Here is a 10,655-nt window from a genome sequence, read left to right on the forward strand (position 1 = left end):
ATTCCATTTTGTTTTGGAGTTCTAGGTGCTGAAACCTGTCTTTTGATTCCTCTTTCAATGCAAAAGTTATTGAGCTCATGTGAAATGAATTCACCACCTCTGTAAGACCTTAAGCATTTTAATCTTTTGCCTGTTTCCTTTTCTACTCTGGCCAAATACCATTTGAACTTTTCAAATGCTTTTGATTTCTCTCTAAGGTACATGACAATCATCATTCTTGAATAATCATCAACAAATAGAATGAAGAATTTTTCACCAGTATAACTTTCAATGCCAATAGGTCCACACAAATTAGTATGCACAATTTTTAGAACTTCTTCAGTCTGATAGTTCTTGCTTTTAAAACTAGACTTTCCCATTTTACCAATTTGACAATTCTTGCATAGACCACCTCAGGTTTCTTTATGTTAGGAATACCTCTTACTTTTTTGAATTTACTGATCTTTATTAAGTTGTCAAAGTTTACATGACACAAGCTCTTATGCCATAACCAACTTTCTTCAATTTGAGCAATGAAACATGAACATTCACCAAGTTCAAGATAAAATAAGTTACCTTTTGTTTTAGTGCGTGATCCAATCAGCTTTCCTTTGCCATCCAACAATCTTGCTTTTCCATGCATGAATTCTACTTTGAATCCATTATTGAGTAGCTGTGCCACTCTCAACAAATTGTGCTTTAGTCCTTCTACCCAATATGCATTATCACATACAAGTTCCTTGGTTAATGAGATTCTTCATTTTCCTTTTATACAACAAGGTTCATTGTTACCAAATCTTACACTGCCATCATCATAGTCTTCAAAGTATTCAAACTTAGTCTTATCACCGGTCATGTGATGAGAACAACCACTATCTATGATCCATGTATCATTTTTTCTCATATGAGAGATTAGTGCCATTTCTTCATCATTATCAAATTCATCTTTTACAACAATGTAGACAATTTCATCTTCTTCTTCATTATCAGAATCATTAGAATCTTTTGTCATAAAACATGTTTTCTTACCTTTATCCTTGAATGATTTGAAGTATTTCTTGCCATTGTACTTGTGACCTCTCTTCTCATCTTTGTTTTGCTTATTTGGGCACCTAGCAGCAATATGTCTAATTTCTTCACAAGAGAAACAGATTAGAGGAACTTTACCTTTGTATTTTCCTTTGCCTCTTGAATATTTTCTTGCTAGTAGAGCATCAACTACTTCAAGATCACTGTCTGAACTTTGTTCGGATTCTTCATCACTTTCTGATTGTGGTTCCTTCATCTTTTTCCCTTTTTCTTTGAGTGAAAGTTTTGCTTCAAATGCTGATTCAACATTTTTGACAACTAGAACATAGTTTTCATAGTTGTCTAGCTCAAATGCAACCAATCTTCCAACTATGGCCTCTAAATATATTTTATGATTTGCTTCACATCTCTTTTCTTGAATTGTAGAAACTTTGATTGCATAAATGAGAAGTATAGAGTTCTAAGAACTTTACTTATGACTGTCTCCTCCTTGATATCTCTTCCAGATGCTTTGATTGCACTAACACATGCTTTGACTCTTTCAACATATTTTGCAATGTTTTCATCCTCTTTCATCCTCATTTGATCAAATTGTCCTCTCAGACTTTTTGCTTTGGCTCTTCTTACATTATCATCTCCTCCATAGATTTATTTTAGCTTTTCCCACATTTCAAAGGCAGATTTGTAGTCCTTGATGTCATCAAATTCTTCATAACTCAGAGCAGATGCTATATCTATCATCATAATATTGTGGGTCTTCTTTTCAGCAATATCATTGATAGATAGTGTACTAGCTGGTTCTGCATATTTTTCATCAAGGTATTTTAGTCCTGTGTCTCCAATAGAAGCTAGATGGAGTCTCATCAACCCTTGCCATGCTGAGAAGTTGTCCCTGTTAAGTCTTGGAATTTCCCTCTTATAAGACATCCTGATCTTTCGCTTAGATCCTTGAAATCTTTTCCTGTAAGCACCAAAGGCTTTGATACCAATTGTTGGAATTAAAGATAGAGTAACTGAGAGGTTGGGGGGGGGGGGGGGAGGGGGATTAGTTACTCACAAAAATTAATCTACAAATCCCTTAGATGTCTTAATGAACTAGTTACTGCTGATACTTGGTAAACAAATGCTGCAACTCAGTAGATTAAGCTATTACTTATCTTTAAGCATTCATACATGTAACTGAAAACAAAATAAACACAAGAGACACCAGATTTAACGTGGAAACCCAATATGAAAAAAACCACCAAGTAACTAGTCACCAATTTTTAGTCTTCTAAAGTGAGCCCTGTTAGGAGCCAACCTTGTTAAAGGTTACAATACACACTGTTAGGTGTGACCTTCTTAGAGGATTTAATCACCCTATTAGGAGTGGCCTTGCTAGAGGTCTTTAGAACAATTCAACTGAATTGTCACCTTGTTAGAGGATTTACAAATGGCTATTAAACCAACTTTGTTAAGAGATTTGAAATCACTGCTACAATGCTTAGAAAGCAACAATGAATTGACCTGAACAAGATGCAACTGAATTTGCAGGATACAAGTCTCTGTTCAGCATCATTAGATCCTCCTTGATCAAATATGACTCTGCTGCTTCTCAATGATCTCTAATCATTCTTCAAATTTGCCTTCACAACAATCAACCATCATATCACATTAACTTCTCATATCTCCATACCATGCTCCTTTGAATTTGCAACTTGACTTCTTACTTATACCATTCAGATTGTCAAGTCAGCTCATTTACATGTTACATTTACCAATAAACCATTCATTAGTTGGCTACAGATATTATACTTAAACAAATAAATGTCCTTTACTGGCTGACCTTGCTCGGTAAATACTGCTTCTAGGAATTTCTTAGAGTTAACCTTCTTGACTCGGTTAACATTACAATATCTTAAAATCCTTTGGCTGCTGAGTTTACTCAATAAGAACTAGTTTTACCAAATTACCTTTGATGACCGAGTGAACTCGGTAAGAACTGTTTCTATCATATTTTCTTCGATTACCAAGTGAGCTCGGTAAGAACTAAATTTCTTTGATTACCTTGAAGGCTTGATAACCAACTATCTACTTGGTAGATATTGCAAGCTATCGTTACTAACCTTTTGGACTCGGTAGACATTGTCTATTGCCTTGTTGACCTTCTGAGCTCGGTAGAAACTATCCTTTGCTTTGCTGACCTTCTGAGCTCAGTAGATACTATCCTTTGCTTTGCTAACCTTTTGAGCTCGATAGACACTGTCTAATAACTGATATGACATTTGTGTGACATCAAAGACAACACACAATTGAACAATTATATCCAACATAGCTTATTATATTTTTCGCTAGGAAGTATACCTTTCTTCAAATGAACCATCACCTCATCACCAACTTTAAAATCATGATGTCTTCTAGAATTATCAATATTCTCCTTATATTTTTTATTACTTTGTTCCAACCTAAACTTCACTTCCTTATGCAAATAATCCATAAAATCAACAAATTCTTCCCCTGTAGCACTTCTCTTTTCGTCACTAGCAACATCCCTTAATTCAAATATTTCTCTAGGCTAAATTCCAGTAACAATCTCAAAAGGTTTTTTCCATGTACTCCTATTCACAAAATTATAATATGCAAACCCATCTTGTGTCAATACATCTTAGCAAATTACCCAAGCTTCTATTCACAATCTCTGTCTATCCATCTTCCTATAGATGAGATGTAGAACTAAATTTCAACTCAGTACCCATCTTCCACAAAGTCTTCCAAAAGTAACCAACAAACTTACTATCTCTGTCAAAAATAGTACTTCTTGGTAATCCATGCAATCTAACAATCTCTTTGAAGGAACTTTCAACAACATGCTCAAGATCTGATGTCTTCTTACATGGTATAAAATGATCCATCTTAGAAAATCTATCCATAACAAAAAATGCATAATCATACCCCTTTGATGTCTTAGGTAATCCAAGAAAAAAATCCATACTAATGTCACTCCAAGGTTTCTCAAGAACAAAAATAGGCGTATACAAACCAATAGTTTGAATTACTCCTTTTGCAACTTGACAAACTTCATAACTCTTTACAAAATTTTGAACATACTTATACATATGTGTCCAATAATACTTATCTTTTAACAAACTCAATGTCTTATTGAAATTCAAAAATGTCTAGCCAATCCACCACTATGCTTTTCCTTAATAAGATTAACTGTCATATCACTTATAGGTATACACAACTTAATTCCTTTTAACAATACACCTTCTTGAATGAAATACTCATCATACTTACTCATGTGATCTGATAGATTTGGTGCTCTGTACTCTCTCCATGCTTAGAAAAATTAGGTTTAGCATCATACAAATCCTTCATCTCATCAAAACTAAGAACTTCAACCTTCATGTTAGTCAACAAAGCTCATCTTCTACTCAATGCATTAGCAACTCAGTTGGTGACTCCACTTTTATGCTTAATCAAAAATGTGAAACTCTGTAACTACTCAACCCACTGCATATGTCTTTGATCAATTTATGTTGACTTCCCAAGTACTGCAAAGCTTTATGATTAGTATACAACACAAACTCCTTAGGAATCAAATAATGTCTCTACTTCTTCAAGGCTTGAACAATTGCATACAATTCTTGATCATACACATAATACTTCCTTTTAGCATTATTTAACTTCTCACTAAAGAAAACAATAGGTTTACCTTCTTGATTCAATACAGCTCCTATTGCACTACCACTTGCATCACATTCAACTTGAAATACCTTATTAAAATAAAGCAAAGCTAATACATGTAACTCTACAACCTTTTGTTATAAAGTCTCAAAACTGTTACTAGCTCCATGTGTCCACCTGAAATCCTTTTTATCTCCTCTCATTGTCTCAGTCATGACATTACAAACATAACTGAAATTCTTTATAAACTTCCTATAAAAACTAGCCAAACCATGAAATAATCTTACCTCAACCACATTCTCAGGTGTAGGCCATTCCAAAATTGCTTTAACCTTCTCAGGATCCATTCTCAAACCATCAGCTGAAATCATGAATCCCAAATACACAATATCCTCTTGCATAAAGAAACACTTTTTCAAGTTAATCATCAACTTCTCCTCTTTCAATCTCTATAATACTTATCTAACATGCCCAATATATTTCTCCTTAGTCTTAGTAAATATCAGAATATCATCTAAATAAACAATAAAAAACTTACCTAAAAATCTCTTGAGAACTTCATTCATTAACCTTGTGAAAGTACTAGGTGCATTAGTCAAACCAAAAGGCATTACCAACCATTCATATAAACCATATTTTATCTTAAAAGCAATCTTCCATTCATCACTTTCTCTAATTTTGATTTGATGATAACCACTCTTCAAATCAATCTTAGTAAAATACTTTGCTCCACTCAAACAATCCATTATGTCATCCATCCTTGGCATAGGAAAACTATATTTCACTGTGATCTTGTTAACAGCTCTAGAATTAGTACATATTCTCCATTCTCCATTCTTCTTAGGTGCTAATACAATAGGTACAACAGATGGACTCAAACTTTCTCTGATCAAACCTATTTGCAACAACTCATGGACTTATTTATTAAGTTCTTCATTCTCTTTAGGTGTCAATCTATATGGTGCTTTATTCGACAAACTAGCTCCAGGAATTAGATCCATACAATGACTTATAACTCTTATGGGTGGTAAACCATCATGAATATCTTCTGCAACAATATCTTTATATTCATTCAACAAATTTTCAATTTCTACTAGTACTTGGCTTCTACCAGTTTTTGTGACTCAACCATCACTACTTGTTACTTAGTCACCACTATTTTTTGTCACTCGACTACTACTAGTACAACTTAGTTTTCTAAGAATTATAACAAAACAGACTTGATTCTTCTTAATTTCCTTTTCAAATTTCTTTCCATTAACAATGAAAATTCTCATAGTAATACAATTTACCTCATCTGAACTTTCAATTAAAGGCAACAATATTTTCTTTCTCCCTTTCACCCAAAGAGTATATTGATTCAATATTCCATTATGTACAACACATCTATCATATTTCCAAGGTCTACCTAATAAAATATGACAACAATCTATATGCCTAATATCACATAGAACTTCATCAAAATAATGTCCAATCTTGAACTTCACAATACATTGTTCACTTACCAATATCGTATGCTCATGTTTGATCCAGTAAACATGATAGGGTTTTGGATGCTTCGGTCTTTGCAACTGCAACTTTGTAACCAACTCTCCAGATACCAAATTTGTAGAACTTCCATTGTTAATGATCACCTTGCATCATTTTCCAACCATCTTACATTTGATCTTGAAAAGACTTCTTCTAAGGACAAGTTCCTCATCAATTTCCTTATTACATGAGGTTCTTCTCACCATAAAATTTTCTCCAGCCTTAGGTCCACTAGGTGAACCCTCAATATCTCCTTGAACCACAAAATTTCTATTACCTTGCCCATTTTTAGAGGATCTACACTCAAAGGATCTATGCCCTTCTTTACCACATCTGAAACAGTTACCACAAAAACCACCTCTAGAATAATAATTACCTCTTCCTTGGTAACAACCAATACCTCCTTAGTTAGAAGCACCACCTCTCCACTCAGTCTCTCCTTTGTCATCATTCTTCCATTCAGATTTTCCCTTATCTTGCACAAAATTAAAGAGATCAAATTTCCACAATCCATTGTATTGTACTGATATGTTTCTAGATGCAATTGTGTTAATATTTTTACCATCAATGTTTTGAATCACACTACGTGATCCATCACTTTGTTTTGCATCTCTTGCTCTTCATTTTGGCAATGGATCATGTAGTGTGATTTGAAATGTTGATGGTAAAAATCTTAACATAATCGAATCTAAAAACATATAAGTACAATTGCACAAAATTGTTAGATCTGCCACCTTCTCCATAAGATCTACCTCTACCTATCTAGAATCTACCACCTCTACCTATTTGTTTTTGTTCATGCTTCTTTGTCAAGATCTCCTCAGCTTTAAAGGCATATTGATATGCTTCCTCTACACTTTACAATTTCACAAAACTTATTTCATCTTGAATCCTAAATCTCAATCCATTTATGTACCTTGCAATTTTCTCAACATCATCTTCCACATGTCTAGATTTGATGTCCAATCTATAGAATTCTTTAGTATACTCCTTCATAGTCATGTCCCTTTGTCTCAAATTTTGCATCTTTCTCAACAAGCTAACTTGGTAATCAACAAGAAGGAACTTGTTCTTCACCTTGTTCACCATTTTTGGCCAAGTCCTAATCTTCTCTTTTCCTCTCCTTTATCTATCAGTTTGCAAATGCTCCCACCACAGTGAGGCATAACCCTTCAACCTAGTAAATGCAATTTTCACCTTCCTATTATCATGAGTGTTTTTGTACTCAAAGAACTTCTCCATATTAGAGATCCAATCCAACACAATATCAGTGTCCAATTTTCTATCATAAGGAAAAACTTCTATAGTAGGATTTGAATTTTCCCTAAAAAACACTCTTAATAATCTTACCTCATCTTGATCGTCTTCAGGTTGTAGATTAGGGTTTGGTGCTACTACTTCATCATCACATACATCATCAAGATGCACTCCTCTCCTTTGGGTTGTCTCTACAACATCTAATCTGGTTGCAATTTGTCTTAATGTATCCAATATGACATTATCAACATTTCCTCTAGCTCAAACCATCTTTACAATCAGGTTCTTGCAAGATCATAACCCTCTACAAGTTGTAGGTCAAATCCTCAGATTTGCTACCCTGCAACTAAATCAACTTAGGGTTCTATACAATCAAATCTCCACAAGGACAAACCTCAAGCTTCAATACCACATAACATAGGGAGAATGATGGATAACTAGGGCCAAAGGCACACCCAACAACCAAAGCCACTTGCAAGATTAAATACAATGGAAACACAACACAAAGAACAAAAACCAAAGGAGGTAGAAGAGAAAAATGCTTTATAGATTCATCAAATCATCCACATACATGCCCAACTGTAAGGCCTTCTAGGTTGCAACCAACATTACAATTCAAATTTTGATATTCGATGATGATCTTTGCATTCTAACCCTCTTTCTTACTCTTCCTGATCCCACACATCATGCCCAAGACTCTAACCAAGACCTCTTTTAATACTTGCATGACCACAAGTCAACCTGTTACAAATTACCAACTAAATAAACCCTTACATATTATGCATAACCAAGACACAAGTCAACTCTCAACAAATATTAAATGCAAATATGAACTAGACATCGATAGCTCAGCTAAAAAAGGACCAAGGTAAATACTGGCATTCAAAAATGCTTGACACATATACAAACTTGGTACCAATAGGGAACTTGACATCAACCACAAACTCGACATCATCTATTAACTCAATATCAACTAGAAGCTCGGCAACAACTAAGAGGTCAACAACAACAAAGAAACAAGAGAAACATGCAGGATAGAAATGCAACCCAAGATGCTTCTCCATCACATAAGATAATCAAAGGTATACATTGACAACAATTAAAAAATAACTCTTTATCCTCATTATTAGGTTCTTAGCATCAAATTTCCTCAATAGGTGTACTTAGTCTGTATCTTTAGTATCATCAATCTTCTTCAACATTTCTCCCCCTTAGGATATGATCTTCATCATTGTTTATTGATTCTCACAGATTAACTTCCTCTTAGTCATCTACTCCCCCTTTGTTTGTTCTCCCCTTTTGAACATAATCTTCTTTCACTGGTATTATTTTTCCCTCAATTGGTGTACTTGGTCTGTATCTTCAGTAGTATCAATGTTCTTAAACATTTCTTCCCCTTAGTATATGATCTTCATCATTCTTTACTAATTCTCACAGATTCTCTTCCTCTTAGTCATCTACTACCCCTTTGTTTGTTCTTCTCCCCTTTTGGAAATAATCTTATTTTACTAATATTTTTTCTTGGTATACTTCTCCCCTTTGACATCAATGCCAAAGGTAACTATAAGTTCTAATGTGAAACTTATAAAACCTTGTAATTATCTTTGTACCTTGCATGCACTATATACATAAGTTTCATCACAATTATCTTTACAACTTCAAGAAAATTCCTAAAGAGTGAACTCTTATATCAACTCCGCAAAGATATTTTTGTTCATCCATGAATTGATGCAATATGCATCTTCACCTAATAAATTTTGGATAGGGGTAGAACTATTGAAAATAATTATTCAATTATATGTTGTCTTTGATTCTACACAAAATGTCAAGCCTTTACCGAGTAGTCAGTGATAGTCAAGCTCACTCGAGCATCGAAGGTTGTTTCCCGTATATGCCAAGCATTTAGTTTTAACCAAGTTTAGAGAGAACATTGACTGAACTCTTTCAATTAATGAAGTCAAGTCTGTATTGACCAAGTTCAGTTAGTTATCAAAGGAAAGTCAACATGAAGTTAGTATTGACTGAGTTGGGTCAGTTAACATTAAAACTTCTATATTAACCGAGTACTTAATTTTGTATTAGCTGACTATCAACATATTAAGTTTGATAAATTTATTGGTTAATACAAGACAACTTAAGGGATGATAATTGTTTGATTAAAAGAGTATTCAAGCCAACTTGACAAGGTGAATCATATAAATGAAAGGTCAAGTTGAGGATTGAAGTGTGGAATTGAAGAAGATGAACAAGGAAGTGAATTTGGAAGGATATATGTAAGAGGATAGAGTATCTAAGTTGATTGAGCTACAAAGAACATTCTAATCAAGGAAGATCAAGTAATCAGGCTAGAACTAAGATCTGAATAAACAAAGTTAGTTGCATCAACAATCAGGTCAAGTCATTGTTAATCTCTAATAATTGTAGCAGTGAATCAAATCTCCTAACGGAGTTAGCCTAACAACTATTTTTAGCAAATCTTCTAACAAGATGGCATTTCTAGATTGAAGTGTTTAAAGACCTCTAACAAGCCACTCCTAATAGGGTGAATTAAATCCTCTAACAGGGTCATATCTAACAATGTGTTTTGTAACCTTTAACATGGTTGGCTCCTAATAGGGCTTACTTCAGAAGAGTGAAAAATAGTAACTAGTTGCAATTGGTGGTTTTCCCAAATTGGGTTTCCATGTTAAATCTTGGTGTCTCTTGTGTTTATGTTATTTCCTTTATGCTTCTACAACTAAGTTATTTATGGTTAAACACATTAAATATCTTAAGATCTAATTATCTCTATGCTAACCGAGTGACAATACTAAATCCAGTGTTAACTAAGTATTAGTAAGGATTTGGTTTAAAGTTTTGTAGACATCTTAAGGGACTTTGATTTATTTTAGTAGTAACTGATTCACCCCTCCCCTCTCAGTTACTCCTTCTCATTTCCAACAAGAACCGCTAGTTTACCTCTTAGATTCTCAACAGCATCCTTAAGCAATGGCTAAGTGAATATGTCTTCAATTTTCTCTTTAGACTTCACATATTCAAGCCTTACTTGTTTCTCTTGTACTTTCTCCCTTCAGTAATGATACTTGATTGACATGTGTTTTGTTTTTGCATGCATCACCAGATTCTTCGATATATTTATTGCACTAGTATTATCACACTAAATAGTAACATGCTCAATTATTCTTCTTGTATAT

The sequence above is a fragment of the Cupressus sempervirens genome, chromosome 9 (assembly GCF_028749045.1).
Source record: "Cupressus sempervirens isolate cs-2001-9-10 chromosome 9, ASM2874904v1, whole genome shotgun sequence".
Taxonomy (NCBI): domain Eukaryota; kingdom Viridiplantae; phylum Streptophyta; class Pinopsida; order Cupressales; family Cupressaceae; genus Cupressus; species Cupressus sempervirens.